At 46.5% G+C, this 22063-nt stretch overlaps 1 long non-coding RNA gene across 1 annotated transcript; it reads left to right on the plus strand.

Moving 5' to 3' along the window:
• The first annotated feature begins 6669 nt into the window (after positions 1-6669).
• Positions 6670-8884, plus strand: LOC143787310 (uncharacterized). Its single transcript, XR_013218328.1, has 3 exons — positions 6670-6787; positions 7472-7622; positions 8591-8884. It is a non-coding gene; the product is annotated as an uncharacterized LOC143787310 (long non-coding RNA).
• Positions 8885-22063: the final 13179 nt, after the last annotated feature.

Below are 22063 nucleotides of genomic sequence, written 5' to 3' on the forward strand. Positions count from 1 at the left end.
TTGCAGACTCTGCATCCACTCCTTCCATGTGCTCTTCAGGAAGTCCTACTCCCAGGACTTCCAACACAGGCCACTCAGTGCGCTATTCAGGATGTCCATCCCCACCTGGGTCCGTCCAACACACAAATCTCTAAGTGAGCTGTTCAGGGATCCGATCCTACTCCCTGGATCTCCCAACACACCAGCCTTCAGATCCACCGCCTCACAGTGTGCTATTCAGGGATCCAGTCCACAAATGGATCGCCCCCAGAGTAGGGCAATGGGGTACTCGGCACCAGGTCCTGCGGTTCGGGGGATGTCACGGTGGCTGACCTGGTCCATGGCCCTCAGGGGTGTCCAGTAAAAGAGTTTATATATGGGCATGGTGCAATAAAGATCGAGGAGACAGGTTTGCAGTCTTTTACCTTGTTTACTGAAGACTTTAGATGGTATCCTCAGCCCGGAGCGCCAGATGACAGGGCAGGCAGAGTCCGGTCGGTCTGAAGGCAACTCCAGAGTCCCCTTGTCCAGCTGGAAATCAGTAGCCTTCCTACTAGCGCCTGTGTGTTGTAGTACCTCCCTGCTGAGCTTCTCGGTAAGGTCCTCACAACTCTTGTAGATGTTCTAGATGTTGTTATTTCTTCCTCTCTGTCCCCCAGATGGTATGGATAGGACAACCCTTATGACTGGGATAGCCTGGGGCTTGTTTGTAGGGACCCTAGAGACGCCCCGACCCCCACAATTTGCCACCGTGTCTTCTTAGGTATTAAGGTCGGGCAGCCAACTTGGAATTGACTGTCCTGCCGGTCTCTGGAACAAGGCTTAGAGACAGTTGCTCCCTCGGTGTTCCTGGCTACCGGCTTCTGCGCCTCAGAAAGGAGCAGCTTGTTCCTGGCTGATCTCCCTCTGATATTCCTCTCCTGTGCTCTGCTTTCCTGCACATTCTCTGCAGTATGTTCACCTTTTAGTGTCTTTTCCCAGGAGTTGCAGCACTTCATGCCAGCAGAGCTCCACTTCTTCTGTCTGCCTGACAGGAACTGACTCCTTTTCCTCCAGATCAGGATGTAAATAGGGGAGTTCACCCTAAACAGGCTTAGAGCTCCCCCTTCTGGTCTGGAGTGAGAACATGTTGCATGTGTGTGATACCTGAATGTGGTTGTCTTTCATTGCCTTCAGACATGACATCACTCCTCCCCTGAAAGGATAATGACATCACTGCGACGACCAGGACACTGGGGCGCCGCACAAACAGGACCTCCCAACACACAAGCCATCCAGGATCTCACACAGTCTCCATTACAGAGACCACTCAGGTCCATACAAAGGAACCACTACCGTCTCCATTGCAGGAACCATGTGACCCACACCCTGGTCACATTATGCAGTTGTAACCACTCCCATAGATGGCTGGTGTGTGTGTGGCTAGTCCAACCTGCCCAGCTCTCAAACTAGCCCAATAAGCCTCCTTTCATAACTATACAAACACTTGTGGGACTACAGGTCCCAGAACAACATTACATCAAGCTTACAGCGCAGACTCCCTCTGCGACACACATCGGCCATTTACAAATCTGCCAGTCACTGTTTCACCATAATTATAACCACAGATACGCCTCCATGCATATCCTGAGGAGCACACACAGCGCCCCCTAGTTGCAACAGGAGTCACTGCATCACAGCTGCTACTGACCTAAACTGTAATACCTGAGAATGGCCACTACACGGTGTATGGAGTCATTCGGTTCCAGCTTTGTTCAATAAGGGCACAGCAAGGGTCGGGTGTCAAACCCCCATCAACATAATATTAAAGCACCACTCCAGAATTTTGTTTATCGCACTGCTGGAGTGGTGCTTTAAATGTAATTCCCCTGTCTCATATTCACCTTCCGCCACCTTCATCCTATTCCAGCGTCGCTCCCGTCGGTCTCAGGTGAAAAGAGACCTGCCGGCAGCTCCAGTGTTTCATGGAGAACACTGGAGGTCACTTTTCAATACATCTTGTTCTGGCTCTCATAAACTGGCATTGAGCTCTTGTAATGTAAGTTTTGTCTTCTGGCTAGTCAGAAGTTACAGGCACAAGATGGCGTAGTGGGACTGGAATGGTGCCGGTAAAAGTTTGTAATTTATTCAATTTACTGAAGGAAATTTTGGCGATGTTCTTGTTCAGAAAACCAGCACATTTTTTTGGCGACCGCCCCCTGCTGTAAACTACTGGGGAATGAATGAGAAGCAGCGAGCACAGAATCAGTGATGTCACCGCTAGTTACTGAGCCTGCGCCCGCACCATCTCATTCAAACTGTACATTCCCCAGACATGGATTACGGCGTGGGACTGACTGTACGCCGGACAGGTTTGGGTATATTGTTGTTTTTTTTATTTTTTATGGGAGCTCGAGGGCTTCGCTTGGAATGGCAGACTAATAAAGATGGCAAAACTGTGTTTATTGTTTTATTTCATTAAAAGACTTTATTCTTACTATGTGGTGTTTTATTAACCCTTTAACAACTATAGGATTAGTAATGGACACCTCTCCATTACTAAGTTGGCTTAATGTCACCTTACAATAGGAAGGTGACATTAACCCCTTATTACCCCACTTGCCACCACTACAGGGCAAGTGGGAAGAACCAGGCAAAGCTCTAGAATTGGTGCATCTAATAGATGTGCCTTTTCTGGGCAGCTGCGGGCTGCTGTTTTTAGGCTCCTTATCCCCATCTTTGTATGCATGGCTCCTTATCCCCTATCCCTGTATGTATGGTTCCTATAAAAAAAAACACATCCTACTTACCTTCCCTCCGCGCCCTTGCTGCATCTCGTTCCGTCCACAGCAGCTCTTCCTGCCGAGCGATCACGAGTCCCTGCTCATTAAGGTAATAAATATTCACTCCATACCTATGGGAGTGGAGAGACATGAATTTTCATTACCTCAATGAGCGGGTGACACGTGATCGCTCGGCTGGAAGAGTTGCTGGTACAGGCCGGAATGATATGCAGCGAGGGTGCGCAGGGAAGTTAAGTTGGATGTGTGCTGGAAGCCTGCAGCTGCGGCTGTAACTGCGCGCTATAAGAGAAATGAATAATCAGTGCCAGCACCTATACTTTAAAGTAAATGGCTGCTCACTCTGCCCAGTCCCGCAAGCTCACTGCCTTGGGGTAATCCTGGACTCTTATCTCACTTTTAAACCACATATCCAAGCCCTTTCTTCCTACTGATTCTAAGGGTACCGTCACACAGTGCCATTTTGATCGCTACGACGGCACGATCCGTGACGTCGCAGCGATCGTATGTTTATCGCTCCAGCGTCGTAGACTGCGGTCACACATTGCAATCACGGCGCTGGAGCGATGCCGAAGTCCCCGGGTAACCAGGGTAAACATCGGGTTACTAAGCACAGGGCCGCGCTTAGTAACCCGATGTTTACCCTGGTTACCAGCGTAAACGTAAAAAAAACAAACAGTACATACTTACATTCCGGTGTCTGTCCCCCGGCGCTGTGCTTCTCTGCACTGTGTAAGCACCATAGCCGGAAAGCACAGCGGTGACGTCAGACGTCACCGCTGTGCTCGCTTTCCGGCTGGCCGGCGCTCACAGTGCAGAGAAGCTGAGACGCCGGAGGACAGACACCGGAATGTAAGTATGTACTGTTTGTTTTTTTTACGTTTACGCTGGTAACCACGGTAAACATCGGGTTACTAAGCGCGGCCCTGCGCTTAGTTACCCGATGTTTACCCTGGTTACAAGCGAACACATCGCTGGATCGCTGTCACACACAACGATCCAGCGATGTCAGCGGGTGATCAAGCGACGAAAGAAAGTTCCATACGATCTGCTACGACGTACGATTCTCAGCAGGATCCCTGATCGCTGCTGCGTGTCAGACACTGCGATATCGTATGGATATCGCTGGAACGTCACGAATCGTACCGTCGTAGCGATCAAAGTGTGACTGTGTGACGGTACCCTTACTCAAATTTTTTTCCAGGATCCGTACATTCCTCAACTAATAATCTGCCCTAGTCCATGCCCTCATCATCACCCGCCTTGAGTACTGCAACCTCCTGCTTTGTGCTCTCCCTTCTAACACTCTCGCACCCCTCCAATCTATTCTAAACTCTGCTGCCCGACTAATCCACTTATCCCCTTGCTAGTCCTGGCCTCTCCCCTCTGTCAATCCTGTCACTGGCTCCCCATTACCCAGAGACTCCAGTTCATAACCCTAACCTTGACATACAAAACCATCCACAACCTGTCTCCTTCATACATCTGTGACCTAGTCTACCGGTACTTACATGCACGCAACCTCCAATCCTCACAAGATTTCCTTCTCTACTCCCGTTATCTCCTCTTACCAAAATCGCATACAAGATATCTCCCGCACAACCCCCCACTCTGGAACTTTCTACGCCAACATATCAGACTTTCGCCTACCATAGAATCCTTCAAAAGGAACCTGAAGACCTACCTTTTCCATCAAGCCTGCTACGTACAGTATCCACCAAACCGCTGCATGATCAGCTCTACCCTCACCTATTGTATCCTCACCCATCCCTTGTAAATTGTGAGCCCTCGCGGGCAGGTGCTTCTCTCCATCTGTACCTGTTGTGACTTTTATTGCTTAAGATTACTGTACTCATTTTTATTATCTATACCCCTTTTCAAAGCGCCTTGGAATAAATGGTGCTATAATAATAAACAATAATAATAATGAAGGATATTGACTGTATTTTATACTAATATAGAGGACTATGGGCTGTGCATTATATTACAAGTATATGAAGGATATGGGCTCTGTATTATACGAATATGGAGGACTATGGGCTGTGCATAATATATGGAGGTGCATTATACTATATGGAGGGGGGTGCATTATATATGGAGGACTATGGGGGTGCATTATACTATATGGAGGACTATGGGTTGTGCATTATACTATATGGATTACTATGTGCTGTGCATTGTACTATATGGAGGAGTATAGGCTGTGCATAATATAAGGAAGACAATTGAGGGTGAATTATATTATATGGAGGACTATGAGATGCATTATACTATATGGAGGACTATGAGGTGCATTATACTATATGGAGGACTATAAGAAGTGTATTATACTATATGGAGGACTATAAGGGGTGCATTATACTATATGAAGGACTATGGGAGGTGAATTATACTCTATGGAGTACTATGGGGGTACATTATACTATATGGAGGACTATGGGTTGTGCATTATACTATATGGAGGGGAGTGAATTACACTTCTGCTTTGTGGACCCATGACTTCTATTTATGCCCCTGGTGAGTATAATGGTTTATTTTTTTTCTATACATTAAGGTACAGTGGCAGAACAGGGGACATAGAATGGGGGATATATATATACACCTCGATGGGGCCCAGGATCAGGGACATATACCAGGATGGGAGATATATATATACCAGGATGTGGGGATATACAGGTGCTTATCAAAAAATTAGAATATCATCAAAAGTTTATTAATTTCAGTTCTTCAATACAAAAAGTGAAACTCATATATAGAGTCATTACAAACAGAGTGATCTATTTCAAGTGTTTATTTCTGTTAATGTTGATGATTATGGCTTACAGCCAATGAAAACCCAACAGTCATTATCTCAGTAAATTAGAATAATTAACAAAGAACACCTGCAAAGGCTTCCTAAGCGCTTATTAAAGTCCCTTAGTGTGTTTCAGTAGGCTCCACAATCATGGGGAAGACTGCTCGATTGACAGATGTCCAGAAGGCAGTCATTGACACACTCCACAAGGAGGGTAAGCCACAAAAGGTCATTGCTACAAAAGCTGGCTGTTCACAGAGTGCTGTATCCAAGCATATTAATGGAAAGTTGAGTGGAAGGAAAAAGTGTGGTAGAAAAAGGTGCACAAGCAACCAGGATAACCGTAGCCGTGAAATGATTGTTAAGAAAAGGCTATTCAAAAATTTGGGGAAGATTCACAAGGAGTGGACTGCTGCTGGAGTCATTGCTTCAAGAGCCACCACACACACAGACGTATCTAGGACATGGGCTACAAGTGTCGCATTCCTTGTGTCAAGCCACTCATGACCAATAGACAACGCCAGAATTGTCTTACCTGGGCCAAGGAGAAAAGAACTGGACTGTTGCTCAGTGGTCCAAGGTGTTGTTTTCAGATGAAAGTAAATTTTGCATTTCATTTGGAAATCATGGTCCCAGAGTCTGGAGGAAGAGTGGAGAGGCACACAATCCAAGGTGCTTGAGGTCTAGTGTAAAGTTTCCACAATCAGTGATGGTTTGGGGAGCCATGTCATCTGCTGGTGTAGGTCCACTGTATCTTATCAAGACCAAAGTCAGCGCAGTCGTCTACCAGGAAATTTTAGAGCACTTTATGCTTCCCTTTGCTGACAAGCTTTTGGGCTACTAGAACAAACCATACATGGACAAGGCAAGAGAACCTGTATCTGATGAAATGCTACTATAATAGCAGACCATGAGAGATGATATATGAAGCGCAGTAGCGTAGCTACCAGGGGGGCAGAGGGTGCGGTCGCCCCGGGCCCCTTGCTCTGAGGGGGCCCACTCAGAGTTACTGCCACTGTAAACTATGCAGGTGTACGCAGCACGCCGATGTAGTTCTCTCCACTGTAGTGTGGGGAGACATAATCTCCCTGCACTATCACTGTCCGTTCTATAGCACACGCCCCCATTGCACCCTGTGTGTCTGCAGGAGAGACCGCACGGACGTCACCACGCAGCAGTTGCTGCCTTGAGGCTTCTTCTTCCCGCCGGAGAGGAGCAAAGACAAGGTGGTGCTGTGAGTATTTAGAACTTGGGCTGCTTCGTGCAGGGGGATGTGTCTGTGCAGTGAGGAGGGGGAAGGACGCTGCTGCCCTACAAGTCCTGGATTGTTTATTTTCTTGTATTTGTGGTCTTGTATCTGAGGCACAGTAGATTTATGGCGCTAGTCTACTTGAACTTTTAAACATATCAGGTGACTCTGCCAATGCAAATCAGCTGCCATAAATCTCATTATGCCTCAGATAGAGCCACTGACATAAGTAGTAACTATCATGCACTGCCCTGATAGAAGTCACCCCAGCTGCAGGACAGCACAAACAAGAATGTGTCTTTCCCTGTATATATACACTGTATGTGTATATATATATATATATATATATATATATATATATATATATATATATATATATATATATATATATATACATACATATGTAAAAATTTATAGTAGCAAAAAAATAAGGCAGCGCACCATTGACAAAATTAAAAAATAGTGTTTAGTAGCCCATTGGGGCTCAGCCACATGTCGGTTCTACTGAGAACCTTTATCCAGGAGAACCAAAATTCTGTTTTTTCATTTTTTTTGCTGCTGCATTGAAGATCGGTAAATGCCTGCAATGTTTGGGTTTGGCAGCTGATATTACACACTGTTTGCTAGTGCTGCTTTCAAATCTCCCTCTCTCTCTCTCTCTCTCTCCAGATACACACTCTGTGACTTGGTCCTGTAGCCGGGGAGAGGGTCCTATCATATCATATTGTAAATCCAGGGTGGCAAGCGTGAAAACCCAAATATATGGTATAACTTGGTATGGTATAAGAGCCAAATAGAAGAAAATACAAACAGCCAGTAGGTGCGTATAGATGATAACAAGACCCCTGAACATATACTCAGTCTGGCCAACTAGACCCCCCAAATGCAGAAAAGGAAATAAAAGAGAAGACCTACCAGGGTGTGCACTTTCTTCTTTACATGAGTAATATTTTACCTCCCTCTCTTCTAATTCCCTCTTTCTTTCCGGTCCCCTCTTTGGGGTCTTGCCCAGACAATAGTATTTCTTTTAGGGTTACCTGGGTACATTAAGGGAGCTATTCACATACGCTGGCCTCTATATACACCCACTGGCTGTTTCTGTTTTCTTCTATTTAGCCCTTTGTTATATATATCAGCACTGTGCAAGATGTAGTCCACAAACAGGGACCGACAGAGACCAGAATCAAAGGCATGGGAGCTACAGCAGGGGCCATTATACAGTGTTAGAGCTAATTTGGGGGTCATTATACAGCGGATGAGCTAATGCGGGAGCCAGTATACAGTGTGAGAGCTAATGCAGGGGTCAATATACAGTATGGGAGCTAATGTGGGGCCAGTATACAGCATGATAGCTATTTTTGGGAGCCATCATACAGTGTTAGAGCTAATTCGGAGGCCATTATACAGCATGGGAGCTAATGCGGAAGCCATTATACAGTACAGTTTAAAGGCTACTGTGGGGGCCATCATGCGGTATGGGGGCCTATATACAGTGTGGGTGTTACTGTGGGGTCTGTCATAAACTGGGGTGGTTTACATACAGTGTGGGAGCTACTGTGGGGGGACAAAAGAGACATTCTACTATGTAAAGGTCCCAATGGTGGCATTATTATGTGAGGCAGTATGAGGAGCATTGCTTTTGTATCACACAGCAGGTGCAATAGTAGGGACACATGTGACAGAAGTGGCTCAGTATTGGGTTGAGTACTTTGTGCAGGTTGGAGATAGATGGGTACTGGGCTGGAAATGTGTGAGAAGTCAAATGGGTCTTTGTTGTAATCTCTGCAGAGGAGTCCTGGCTGGAAGAAGTTGGCATGTCGGTCTGAGTAAGGTGTAAAAGTGAACGATTATCAAAAAGAACATCACCTGTAAGTTATTGTCTGTATTGTAAACTCTTGTATATTCTGCAACACTGGTATCTACAATTATGAGATCATCATATGACGGTATAATCAGTATTGTTTTTTGTGTAGAGATTTTTTTCAGTTACAGCACTGTAATGTGCTGAGGTTCTCCTATACCCACGAATAGAGTGCGCCACCTCAGTTGCAATCAGGGCTATTGGTTAGGGGCCCACTCAGATTTTTCGCCCCCCCTGAGCTGAACCCCTAGCTACGCCTCTGATGAAGCGTATGAGGAAACTCTGGATGCACACAAGACCTGCATGTCCACTGACTGAGAAAAAACTAGTAATCCAACTTTTCAATCTCATCAAGAGAAAGCTATTATCACAACTTGAGATGGATCAACTGCACTGCAGATCCACCCCACATGAAGACCTGTGCAACCACCTGAAGATCCTGATCCAGTCCTGCAACCAGAGAGCACTGCAGCTAATCTGAAACAGAAGGTCTTAGATAAACTAAGTGCCATCAATACCAGAGATCGTGCCAAGGCTCAGCAAAGAAACACCACCAGACAGCATGCTAGAAGATGCCAATAGAGCATTTGCATCAATACCTACCACCACCATAACTCAAACTAATAAACTAATCTATGCTACTGCCTCGGCAATCATGGAAATGCTTGGCTATACAACCAGCAAGAATAACAGAAGTACGTACCCCCCTTAGAAAAGAAGACTGCAGACAAAGATCAAGGTGACACGAAGGGAAGTCAGCCAACTAACAGAAATACAGAAGGGTGTAAAGATCAAGCATAAGACCAAGCTGGACAAGTACAGTACAAAGGTTTGACCCTAACTGAAGCCCTAAAGACCGCTAAACAAAGGCTCGCAGCACTCGCTGAAAGGCTAGGGAGATACACTAGAGCAGCTGAGGCCAAGGAGATAAATGACCTGTTCTCCAAAGAGCCATCCAAGGTATACACCCCAACTACAGAGTAATACCGCAAAGACAGCAACTCCACCAATAGCAGAGACTGAACAATACTGGAGGAGCATATGGGAGAAGGAAAAAACACACAACATCAGTGCAATGCGGCTGCAAGATCTGAGAATGAAACACAGCAACCACCTAGAGCAAAAACCAGTCACCATTACAGAAGCAGACATCAAACAGTGGGTCAAAAACATGAAGAGCTGGCTAGCACCTGGCACAGACATGATCCACACCTACTGACTAAAGAAATTAACAGCGGTACATAAACGCATGGCAAAGCAGATGAACCAGCTGCTAGAAACAGGCCACCACCCAGCTTGGCTAACACAAGCAAGAACAGGGCTGATCATGAAGGATCCTCACAAACTGAATAGTTCCATCCAATTACCACCCAATATCCTGCCTTACAACAACATGGAAACTCCTGTCAGGCATCATAGCCACCAAGCTGCAGAACCATATGAACCAGTACATGAATCCAGCTCAGAAAGGCATTGGGACCGACACCAGAGGCTCTAATCAAAAGCTCCTAGCAGATAGAGCAGTCGCTCAAGACTCAAGATCCAGACAGACCAATCTCGGCACATCCTGGATTGACTAAAGGAAAGCCTATGACTCAATGCCACACACATGGATCTGTGAATGCTTGGCTCTCTACAATGTCAACAGGAAATTAAAAACCTGCTACACAATTATCCCCCTATAGCAATCCCTCCACACTGAAAATACAGGGGCCTGTGGGAGTCAGGAAAAACTGAGTGGGATTTCTGTAGCAGTTGTTCAGACGTTTGGAGAAGTGACCAACTTCTTGCATTGAAGTGAAATTACAGGAAGGACGTGTAGATGATGACCACGCTGCATGCGGACACCACTGTGACAGTCAGAGACGGGTGCAAAATTTGCATCACAGATAACAATAAATGTATGGGTGGCGTTGACCTGTCAGATTAGGTGCTTCAAATATACCTGGTGAAGCGTAAGACCAGGGCCTGGTATAAAAAGGTAGCAATGTACCTAATCCAAATTGCTAAATATAACAGTTTTGTCCTGTACAAAAATCCCAAGGACTGCTCACTTTCCTCCAGTTCCAGGAGAAAATTGTTGAGTGCAGGGCCGGACTGGCCATCTGGCAATTCTGGCAAATGCCAGAAGGGCCTGTCTGTTCATGGGCCGCCTTGTCTGCTATGTTGTTAACAGAATCGGTGTATTCAAGACACCCATATTGTTAAGAGTTGTGATGGAGCACAAAGTCGCTGACTCTGTCACTTACCTCAGCAGGTTACGGGAATCATTAGAAATATTGGTCTTGTAGTAAATCTCGCTTTCCTCCATCCAGGGTAATATTAGTAATATATCCCATATGGTGCTTGGGGACGGGGTCAGCATGGGCCTGTGTGATTTCAAATGCCAGGGTTGAATTTCAGTCCCAGTCCGTACCTGGCTGAGTGTCTTATATTTGACTCGGTGGCAGCCTTGCCTTGCAGAGTCCCATTTTATTTGCCCGTCCCTGCCACTTCCACCCAAAATTATCCCCCAAAAAGATGCTGGATTTGTAGGAAACACAGTAGAAGGAGTGACTCCTGGTACTATTGCCCCATCACAGCTAGGCCTTTGTATCCCCCCTCTGTTTTGAGAACTACCATGCATCTTACAATTATTAGAGTTTTATTTTCTGCTTAGCGGGCCCCAGTAGAGTAATTTTTATCGAACAAATAATGAAGAGAATATTTTCATTAGTAAATCACATTTTGCAACATTTCACAATTTATTTCAGGACTTGATCACTCACATACCAAACTATAAATTCTCGCTCACATCTGTATACTCCAGAATGTGGACCCCACAAATGTTCAATTATACAGTGTGGAGGTTTGTGTGGGGAGCCATCATACTGTGTGGAGGGCTGTGTGGGGGCCATTATGCTGTTTAGAGGGCTAGTGTGGGCCATTATACAGTGTGGAGAGGTGTGGGGCCATTATACTGTATTTAGGCCCATTACCCTGAATATAGAGCTGTGTGGGAGTCACAATTTTTTGGCAACATTTGTTGTGGAGCCACAGTATATGAAGAACTTCAGCGACACAAATGTTTCTAGATAAGATAACAAAAAAAAACCAGAAAGCAGTAATCTTGCAGGTGAGCATCCCAGGCCTCATGCATCTGACGTCTAAACTCTCCACAGTGGCAGTACTGATCCAGCTTGTATCGCTTGTCCCCTTGTTGTTGCTGGGATTGAATTATCTCATTCTGCATTGGCTATACAGTAAGGGTAATAAGTACATGCAACACCCCAGGTAGCCGGTTGTTGCAGTGATGTTGCCTTCCTTTCGGAGAGTGTGATATCACGCTTGGAGGCAAGGGAGATTCTGTCTATCGGGTAAGGCACTCATCAACACATCTGAATCTAGGCCAGGAGGGGGAGCTCAGTACCCGGATTCAGGGGAGCTCCCTTAGACTTTATGTATCCTGATCTGGAGGAGGAGTCAGCCTGTTGTAGAGGAGTGAGGAGAGGAGAAGGACGTCTGGAAGAGACAGAGTGGCCAAGCAGCCACGTGGGAGCTGTGACCCCTGGAAAGAGTGAGAACTTGAAGGAGTTGAATAGTGGAGGATCTTAAAGGGAAGAAGCACAAAGGAGGAAGAGGCTCAGGAGGGGAACAGCAGAAGGACACCCTCAGAGCCAGAGCGCAGAGGCTGGGTACCGGGAGCCCGAGGTCGTGTTGTTCTCTAGAACGCACGACAGAATCAGAGGGCATAGGTGAAGCAGTAAATTGAAAGCCCGGGTAATGATAAAGACACTATAAACAGGCTCACACTGCTTATCGTATAGATATCTGTCTTAGGACAGGAGAGAGGGGACTTTGCAAACAAGCTTCAAGCGGCAGGGACCTCGCCAACTAAAGTAGCGCAAGTAGGAAAGGCTTACGGACCTCACCTGGGAGAGGGATCCCCTATTGCCTCCAAGCCGGCCGGACCACAGCTACCCTGCACTTGGTACCCTGGACTGACGACTGCTATCATCAGTAAACCAGGTAAAGACTGCAAACCTGTGTCCTCGTTCCTTGCTATACCATCCACCACACCATCGATGCCCTACGCTTGGGAAGCCCTAGGGACCCCGCTTCACCTGTGGGAAGCGTCAGCATCTTGCTGCATACCATCACCAGGGAGGACCCCTTTAAGCAGCGTCGGTCCCCGCTGACCGAACACCACAGGTGGAAACACGAACATAGACATTGCAAATCCCCTTAAAGACCTTTCCCTTTAAATGGGCGCCCAGGGCCACAAACCGGGTCGCAGCCACCGTGACATACCCTTTAAGACCGGACCCGGTAACGAGTACCCCACGGCCCAGGCGGGCGTTCCATACACCAGTCTTAGGTGGAGGTGCAGAGTCAGCAGTGTGTTCATGTCTGTGTTTGCACAACCGCTTATCAAGATGAATTGCCAGAGACATGGCTGAGGGGAAGGAAACTGGACTAACATCTGATTTGGTCAGAAAGTCCAGTGCGAAACAAATCGTGAAAGGTTTGGTTATTCACCTGCGACTCTGTGGCCCAGCCCTGAAACTCAGCACAATACTCCTTAGCAGTAGGAGTTGCTGTTGATGATGAATCTGCTCTACAAGAATCTGGACAAACTGGGCCAGGTCTTACATCTGATCCACCACCGCTTGGAGATGATCCCTATTTGGGACAGTGAAACTCTAAGAGGCTATGTCTGTGGGCACCTGGCAGCTCAAAATAGGTATTCTGTCACGCGCCCCTCACGTATGGACTGTCTTATGCTCAGCCTCATGAGAACGTTGCCATGTGTGAGAAAACTGCATGCAGATATTACTCAAATCGTACCTGAATTCTTCTAGTACCTCTGTATCCACAAGACAAGGAGTCAGGGAGTAGATTACTTGGCAGTTTATTTTGCCTTGAAGCAAATCACGGTCCGCTAGGTAAAAAGACAATTCCTTTGCCAGGTCAGAAAGTATGACTTCCATCAATGTTCCACAATTACAGAATGCAGACAGGAAGAAGAACTAGTTCTGACCGGGAAGCAAGGTCTCCACCCAGGTCATTAACATATACAAATATACATGTTGAACACCAAGATGACCACTGGGTGGCAGCAAATCATAACAATTAAGAACACAATACAAACTGAATGCATTTTCAGAACAACTAGGGAAAACAGAAAAAACAATAATGTAAATACATTTGAATCTGTCACAGAGTGGCAGCACACTCCTCGCCTAAAATCCAAGGGATTTTACTCCTTTATTAACTGCATTGGAAAATGCCCAAAGTCCATGGAATAGCTGCAAGGGAAAGGCATGAATAGATGCACTTTTAATAGACACAATATGCAAAAAGAACAGTTGTAGTCCTTGTTCATAAAAAAGGGTAAAAATGTAAAACAAGAACAAATTATAATGAAGGTGGGAGGCTGCCTCCTGGCCAAGGCCTCAAGGAAAAAGAACAGCAAACTGTAATCCAAAGTGTAACTGTAATCCACAGGGTTGCAAATGCAAGAGTTTCTCAGCGACCACAGGATAACCCCCGCCGTGAACTGATGAAGTTAACAAGGGGCGAGAAGCATTCAAAGTGCTGGCGGTCCTGTCCTGCTCTGGTTTTATAAGTCTTGACTTCCTGATGGATCTCAGGATCGCTGTTGGGATTCTGGAGACTGAAGAAGTTGTCCTGAGTTGACTCTTCCTCCTTGTCCAGCAAGAATGATGGGCCTGTTAACCAGGCAGATTTCACTAGGGCACTGGCAGATATTGCCCTGGTAGCGAGATCAGCAGGATTGAGTTCAGACGAAACGTAGCTCCAATGTTCAGGCTTAGAAGATTTCCTGATTCTTGTCACACGGTTATGTACATACACATAGAAGCGCTTGGTTTGATTGTAAATGTAACCAAGGACGACCTTGCTGTCTGTATAAAACTTAACATTGTCCACATTGACATCTAGCTCCTGCTGCACAAAGTCTGCCATCTCCACGGCCAGCACTGCCCCACAAAGTTCAAGTCTAGGAATTGTATGATCGGGTTTGGGGGCTAGCTTAGCCTTGCCGAACAGGAACCCAATATGGTTTTTGTCTGAAGAATCTGTAATCCTTAGATAGGCAACTGCTGCTATGGCCTCGGTGGATGCGTCAGAAAACACATGTATCTCAGTTCTTTTACTTGAGGCAAGAGGTATTGGTACATAGCGTCTTAACACATTAACCCCTTCTAAGGCTTGAAGGGACTGCTTCCAGGATTCCCATTTTTTAAGCTTACTGTCAGGCAGCGGTTCATCCCAATCTTTCACAGTCTCTGAAAGCTGCCTTAATAGGAATTTACCCCGAATGGTGATGGGGGCAACAAATCCCATGGGATCATAGAGGCTATTGACTACTGAAAGGACACCTCTTTTTGTAAATGACTTGTTGGCACAGCTGACCTGAAACCCAAAGGAGTCTGTTGACAAGTCCCATTTCAGGCCTAGGCTCATCTGCACAGGTGGCAAATCTGACCCTAGGTTTAAGTCTTTAAAACCTGGAGCATGGTCACTAGGTTGAAAGGCTTTCATGACCTCTGCGCTATTGGAGGCAATTTTGTGCAGTCTTAAACAAGCCTTGGACAGCATACTCTGGGTTCTTTTTAACAGATCAATGGCTTCCCCTTCAGTGGGCAGGGACTTCAGTGCATCATCAACATAAAAGTCTCTCTCCACAAAGCGCTGAGCATCTGCCCCGTATTCTGCCCCTCCTTCAGATGCAGTCCTGCGCAACCCATAGGTAGCTACGGCAGGTGAAGGGCTGTTACCAAACACATGTACTCTCATACGGTACTCGATTACCTCCTTACTGGTGTCATTGTCACGATGCCACATAAACCTGAGGAAGTTCCTATGATCCTCTTGCACAATAAAGCAATGAAACATTTGTTCAATGTCAGCAGTGATGGCTACACGCTCTTTTCTGAACCTCAATAGCACCCCCACTAGGTTATTGGTGAGGTTGGGACCTGTAAGGAGCACGTCATTAAGGGATGTACCGTGGTGCTTTGCGCTAGAGTCAAACACTACTCTTATTTGGTTTGGCTTACGTGGGTGGTATACCCCAAAGAAAGGCAGGTACCAGCACTCCTCGTTGACTTGTAGTGGAGGGGCTGATTCGGCATGGTTGTTGCTGAATATCCTACCCATAAAGGTGACAAAGTGTTCCTTCATCTGAGGTTTGTTGCTTAAAGTGCGCTGTAAGGAGTTGAGTCTGGATAAGGCTTGTTCCCGGTTGCTTGGGAGTTTGGCCCTGTTGAGTTTAAAGGGTAAGGGTGCGACCCAATGACTGGTCTTGTCCTTGACAAACCCACTGTCCATAATATTGACAAACTCCTCGTCTTCTACTGATGAGGCTATCTTGTTGTCATCGTGAGTTGTGCGGAAAACCTGTCCCCCCAAACTGTCATCATAAGGGGTGGGAATGACATCGGGTGTCTGCACTATGTCAAAAGGCCCCTCTTTCACTTGGTAATGACAGGGACAGGGTCTGAAGCAAGTAGGACGGCCATTACTTAGAACATAAGTCTTAAAGGAACTCACACAGTCTGCGTGATGCATCCTGTCCAGGCACACATCTCCTACGATTACCCAGCCTAAATCAAGTCTCTGCGCGTATGGGGCATTATCGGGACCATTGCACTGCTGGCGCACCTTGTGCATCCTAAGGACGTCTCTCCCAAGAAGGATTAGTATTTCTGCATTCATGTCCATGGGAGGGATCTCACTGGCCAGGTGCCTTAAGTGGGGATGATGATAAGCGGCCTCAGGTGTGGGTATTTCCTCTCTCTCATCTGGCATATCATTGCACTCAATCAATGCAGGTAAGGGAAAGCTCTTTGTGCCCTTAATTGGAGAGATCATGTACCCGCTGGCCCTTCTGCCCGTGGTGTCTACCAGGCCGGAACAGGTCCTGAGAGTGTAGGGAGTGGCCGGTGTCTTTATACCAAAGATGTCAAAGAACTTGGGTTTTGCTAGAGACCTGTTGCTTTGTTCATCTAACATAACGTACATGCGGACAGCCCCCTCTGGCTTCCCCTCTGGGTAAACACTGGCTAAGCATATTTTGGCACAGCATTTGGGACCGGATCCCTCCCCACAGACTTCAGTGCAAGAGGATGAGACTGTTGCTTTAGCAGCTACTGGCCCCTCACCCTCCCCGCCATGGACTGGTACAGGACTGGAGGCAGGGGTATGCTGGGCAATTCCAGGAGCTAAGGCAAGGTGCATGGTTGTTACATGTCTATTGCTACTGCACTCAGCACATTTGACTTCTACCGTACAGTCTTTGGCAATATGGTTGGTAGATGCGCAGCACCTGTAACATATTCTATGTTTCTTTAACAACTCTCTGCGCTCTCTCAGAGGCATTGCCTTAAACCCCCTACAGTGATGAAGAGAGTGAGACTTGCCATGGAGTGGGCACTCTCTATTGGGATCCCTTTCCCTCAGGGCAGGGAGAACTGATGTAGCAGGAGGGGGCATGGCAGAAGGGATGTCAGTTTTCTTGACGGATACAGTCCTTCTAATGTCTCTGCGTTTTGGTGTGGTGTTGTCATACCTCTTAGCGGCAGATGGTGGCATTGACATGTCAGGATCGGTGTAGACGAAACTGGGGTCATTTCTCACCCGCGCTTGATTCTGGACAAACCTGCAAAGGTAAGAGAAAGGGGGAAAAGACACACCATAATCTTCCTTGTACTTGAAGCCTTGTATTGTCCATCTCTCCTGTATGCCATGTGGTAGTTTCGCTACTATGGGGTTCACACCAAGAGCACTGTCGAGATAACTCAGTCCAGTTAGGCGTGGGTCAGCCTTAGCAAACTCGAGTTCCGTCAGTAAATCGCTGAGATCCTGAAGCTTGCGAGTTTCCCTCATCTGGATCCTAGGAAAGTTCTTAAGTCTGTCGAGCAAGGCACGCTCAATGACCTCCGAGCTGCCATACGACTCCTCAAGCCTTTTCCAGGCGGCAGCGAGACCCGGAGCTGGGTTATCCATGTGCACTGACCTTAGCGGTTTGATGCGATTGGTAGACTCTGGGCCAAGCCAGTTGATGAGTAGATCAAGTTCTTCCTTGGCGGTGAGGCTTAAATCTGCGATTGCAGCCTTGAAAGTTGATTTCCAGGCCCTAAAGTTCTCTGGACAGTCATCATACTTGGAGAGGCTAACCTTGATCAGCTCCCTGCGTATCATGTACCTGGCAAAGTCAGACAGATCTGACCTCTCGTTCCTTGTTGCCGCTGAAACTTGTAGTCCCTCTTGGACGGGTAAGTCGTTTGGCGTGTAAGGCTGAGCTGTACCAGGGTGGAATGACATAGCATAAGGGTTGAGTTGCGGTTTAACCTCTGTGGTGACTGGTGGCTGTAGCTTGAACTGTGGCGGTGCGCTGGTGTTCACCTTGTGGTCTGCTGCAGATGAGATCTGCTGGTGTGTAGGCACATTTAAAGATTGGATTGGAGGTGGCGCCAGTGTCTGCGGCACTGCGACATCCGGTTTAGGCGGTTGCATAAGATCGCTGGTAGGAGGCATGGAGGCTGATTGGTTCAGCACGTACTCAGCAGTGCGATCAGCCGTGCTAACCTCCTCTGTGGGGAGAAAACAGTCTGTATTAGTGCACTGGCCCAACGCTTGTTCCAGGACTTTTACTTTAGCGAAGGCAGCGGCCTTTTCCTTTTCTGTATGGAGGATTTTCAATAGGGCATCTGCTTTTGCCTGTTTGGCTTGGGCCTCTGCTTGTGCTTGTTTGGCTTCAGCCTCTGCTTTTGCCTGTTTGGCTTGGGCCTCTGCTTGTGCTTGTTTGGCTTCAGCCTCTGCTTTTGCCTGTTTGGCTTGGGCCTCTGCTTGTGCTTGTTTGGCTTCCGCCTCTGCTTCTGCTTCTTTCTTTGAGAAGGCACTCCTCACCTCTAAGTCTGCAGCGGCTATTTGCGCTTGGATGAGTTGGTCACTTAAGACTGACCTCCTGGAACTAGTAGTTCTGCATGACCGTAATGATCTGGCTGTCCTGATGGTTTGCTTGGATGCAGCAGATCGGTGTGATCTGGTCTCCTGTAAATGGGCGATGCGGAGGTCTGCTTTAACCTTGGTGTTTTCCACTGTCCCCTGCCTCTGCTGGCTCAGTTCTTCTATTTGGGCAAGGGTTAGTGAGGCATCTGGAACATTACTACTTTTCAGAAAGGTGGTATACTTGGTAAGAAGCCTCTCATAAGATTCCTGCTTGGCAGATAAACGGTTAATGAACGCTGTTAATTCTGCTGTATCATCACCGTGAGGGAAAGCTGAGATGCATTGGGAGACTCTTTCCCACAGTTCACTTAAGTTGCTGTCATATTCACTTTTTGTGTACATGTAACTTTCCACTGCCTTTGTGGATGGGTGGAGTGCCCTTTTAGGTTTTATGGCTGCATCTGCACTCTCTGTGACTTCTGTGCACACAGGAATGTCCATCACTGTCACTGCATCGGCAGGCGAGCTTATATCAGACATTTTCCTTCACTTTGCAATAAAGATGTACTGTCACTTTAAATCTTTTTTGAGGCAGAAAGCAGGGTTTTAGATGATGCAAGAAAGGAATACAGTCTATGATTAATCAAGATCTCTTTGAGCGCGTGGCGGATGGCGCGAACTGTAGATGGCGGCAAGCTGTGATTTCAACATGTGCTCTCACAAATGGTGGATCATAAGTCACAGTCACTCATAGATAAGCAGATTGTATGACAAATCGGATCGGATTATCACTTAATAGAGGGCAGATGGGTTCGGATTGTGTCCTGAACAGTTGTGGGCACCATGCGGCTGCTGGATGAGGCACACACAGGCAGGTGTCGCATTACATATTACAGTCTCTGATTTGTGCTGGGCTGCTGAGGCTTCAGGCGGCTTATGACACACACACTATGTAGTGCTGAGGAATCTTCACACAAAGCTTTCTTCCTGAATATACTGAAATGTCTTTTTACTATTCTGTCACGCGCCCCTCACGTATGGACTGTCTTATGCTCAGCCTCATGAGAACGTTGCCATGTGTGAGAAAACTGCATGCAGATATTACTCAAATCGTACCTGAATTCTTCTAGTACCTCTGTATCCACAAGACAAGGAGTCAGGGAGTAGATTACTTGGCAGTTTATTTTGCCTTGAAGCAAATCACGGTCCGCTAGGTAAAAAGACAATTCCTTTGCCAGGTCAGAAAGTATGACTTCCATCAATGTTCCACAATTACAGAATGCAGACAGGAAGAAGAACTAGTTCTGACCGGGAAGCAAGGTCTCCACCCAGGTCATTAACATATACAAATATACATGTTGAACACCAAGATGACCACTGGGTGGCAGCAAATCATAACAATTAAGAACACAATACAAACTGAATGCATTTTCAGAACAACTAGGGAAAACAGAAAAAACAATAATGTAAATACATTTGAATCTGTCACAGAGTGGCAGCACAATAGGTCTTCCACAAGAAGGCTTTGGGCTAAATACTCTATCAGGTCCCAAGGGAACCGGTCCTTCAGCTCTTATCTCCTGTTTGTGGACTTAAATGGGGACCCTGGGTTAGGTAGGAGTAGCCACTAGCCTGTGGATCTGGCTAGCCCAAATGGTCAAGTCCTTGGGTCAGAAGTACCAGAAGGGCAGAAAAGGGACAAAATTGTAAATCACAAGTATCGTCAGTAAATGGGCCAAGGTCAGAACAAGAGTATAACAGGCTGAACAACATAAGTGATTAAGAGTTAGTAAAACTATAACTTACAGTGGTAGACTGAGACTCAGAAGTGTAAATAAAGGGCAACCCCACCCACAGCAGACAGAAGGGAGAAAGTCTAATTATCCGAGCTTCCAGGCAGAGCAGTACCACAAGTGCCAGGAGTAAAATAGGGCTACTGCATAGTCACCCTGTGCTACCTGGCAGCAGAAGCAGAAACAGAGGGGACAGCTACTGGCATGGATGTTACACACTGGAAAGTAACACTAAGAAAAATCTTCAGGTAGTCCCATAAAGACTGATGTGTATAATGAAGGGAAGAACAAAAAAAGACTTTACCATTAATAACCACCAGGTGGCACCACAACTTCCATTTCAATCATATTATTTGCAATAATGTATTGGGCAGAACTATACATAATGCTTGTTACAATATTCAAATGCAATCTCATATCTATCTGTGTATCTATCTGTCTGTCTATCTATCTATAAGAAACAAAAAATTGAACAGAACCTCTGAACAGAAGAAAACAAGCGTGAATAGGTTCAAGCTGCCATGAGTGCATAATATACAAACAAAAAAAACATACAGCAGCACTCTTTAAGCACTAGGATTTATGCAAACATTGAACGCATGAAATTTAGACTGCATTACTGGTATATAAAATATACTTAGTGATGAGCGAGTATACTAGTTGCTCGGGTTTTTTTTCCTGCATGATTTACGACTGCTGCACATGTAATCAAGCTGTCTAGCAGCCGTAAATCATGCAGCTGCGTTGACTAAAACTAAATCTCCGAGCACTAACAAATACTCGGAGACCACTCGGAGACCACCCGAGCAACGAGTACACTCGCTCATCACTAATACTTATAGGTTCTTTGGGCAGCACAGACATTGACCAATTCAGGAGAGCCCATCAGCCTCAACAAGGTGACCTTTTGTCGATGTGACCCTAAATCTAATATTTATCAAAAATGTCATTCCTAAGCTAAAAGCCCACAAATTTAAAGGGAATTTTTTGTAGGTTTTTAACCCAGGAGATGAAGGCTTGATAAACATTAGGTTCAGGCTCACATCAAAGAAAGGTCACCTTGTCATGGCTGGTGGTTTCTCATGAATTGGCCAAATTATGCTGTAAGTACCTTCATTTTATAAGTATATTCTATATACAAGTAATGCAGTCTTAATTTCATAGATTCAATGTTTGCATGTGGGACGCCCCGCCAGGGCCTAGGGGTACTCGGTACTGGGTCCTGTTGCGGTTAAAGGGGAGGTAACGGTGGCGGCGACCCGGTCCGTGGCCATGGGCGCCCAAGTAAAAGGGAAAGTCTTTAAAGGGATTGGTATTGTAATGAAAGTTTGTGACGTCACCTGTGGTTCTTGGTCAGAAGTGACCGACGCTGCTTAAAGGGGTCCTCTGGGGGCGATGGTGCTGCAGCAAAGATGGTGTCGTTTCCCACAGGTGGAGTGGGGTCCCCAAGGCTCCCGGTGTGTTTGGCAGGGATGGTGTGTGCCAGAATAAACAGAGGACACAGGATTCCAGTTTCTTTATCTGGTTTACTGGTTGTAGTCAGCCACAGTCCAGGGTACCAGCAACAGGTGACACTGGAGTTCAGGCAGCCTGAAAACGGGTAGAATCCTCTTTGCCAGGTCAGATTGGGAGCCTTGCACTTAATATTAG

This window comes from Ranitomeya variabilis, chromosome 1, assembly GCF_051348905.1.
Source record: "Ranitomeya variabilis isolate aRanVar5 chromosome 1, aRanVar5.hap1, whole genome shotgun sequence".
NCBI lineage: Eukaryota > Metazoa > Chordata > Amphibia > Anura > Dendrobatidae > Ranitomeya > Ranitomeya variabilis.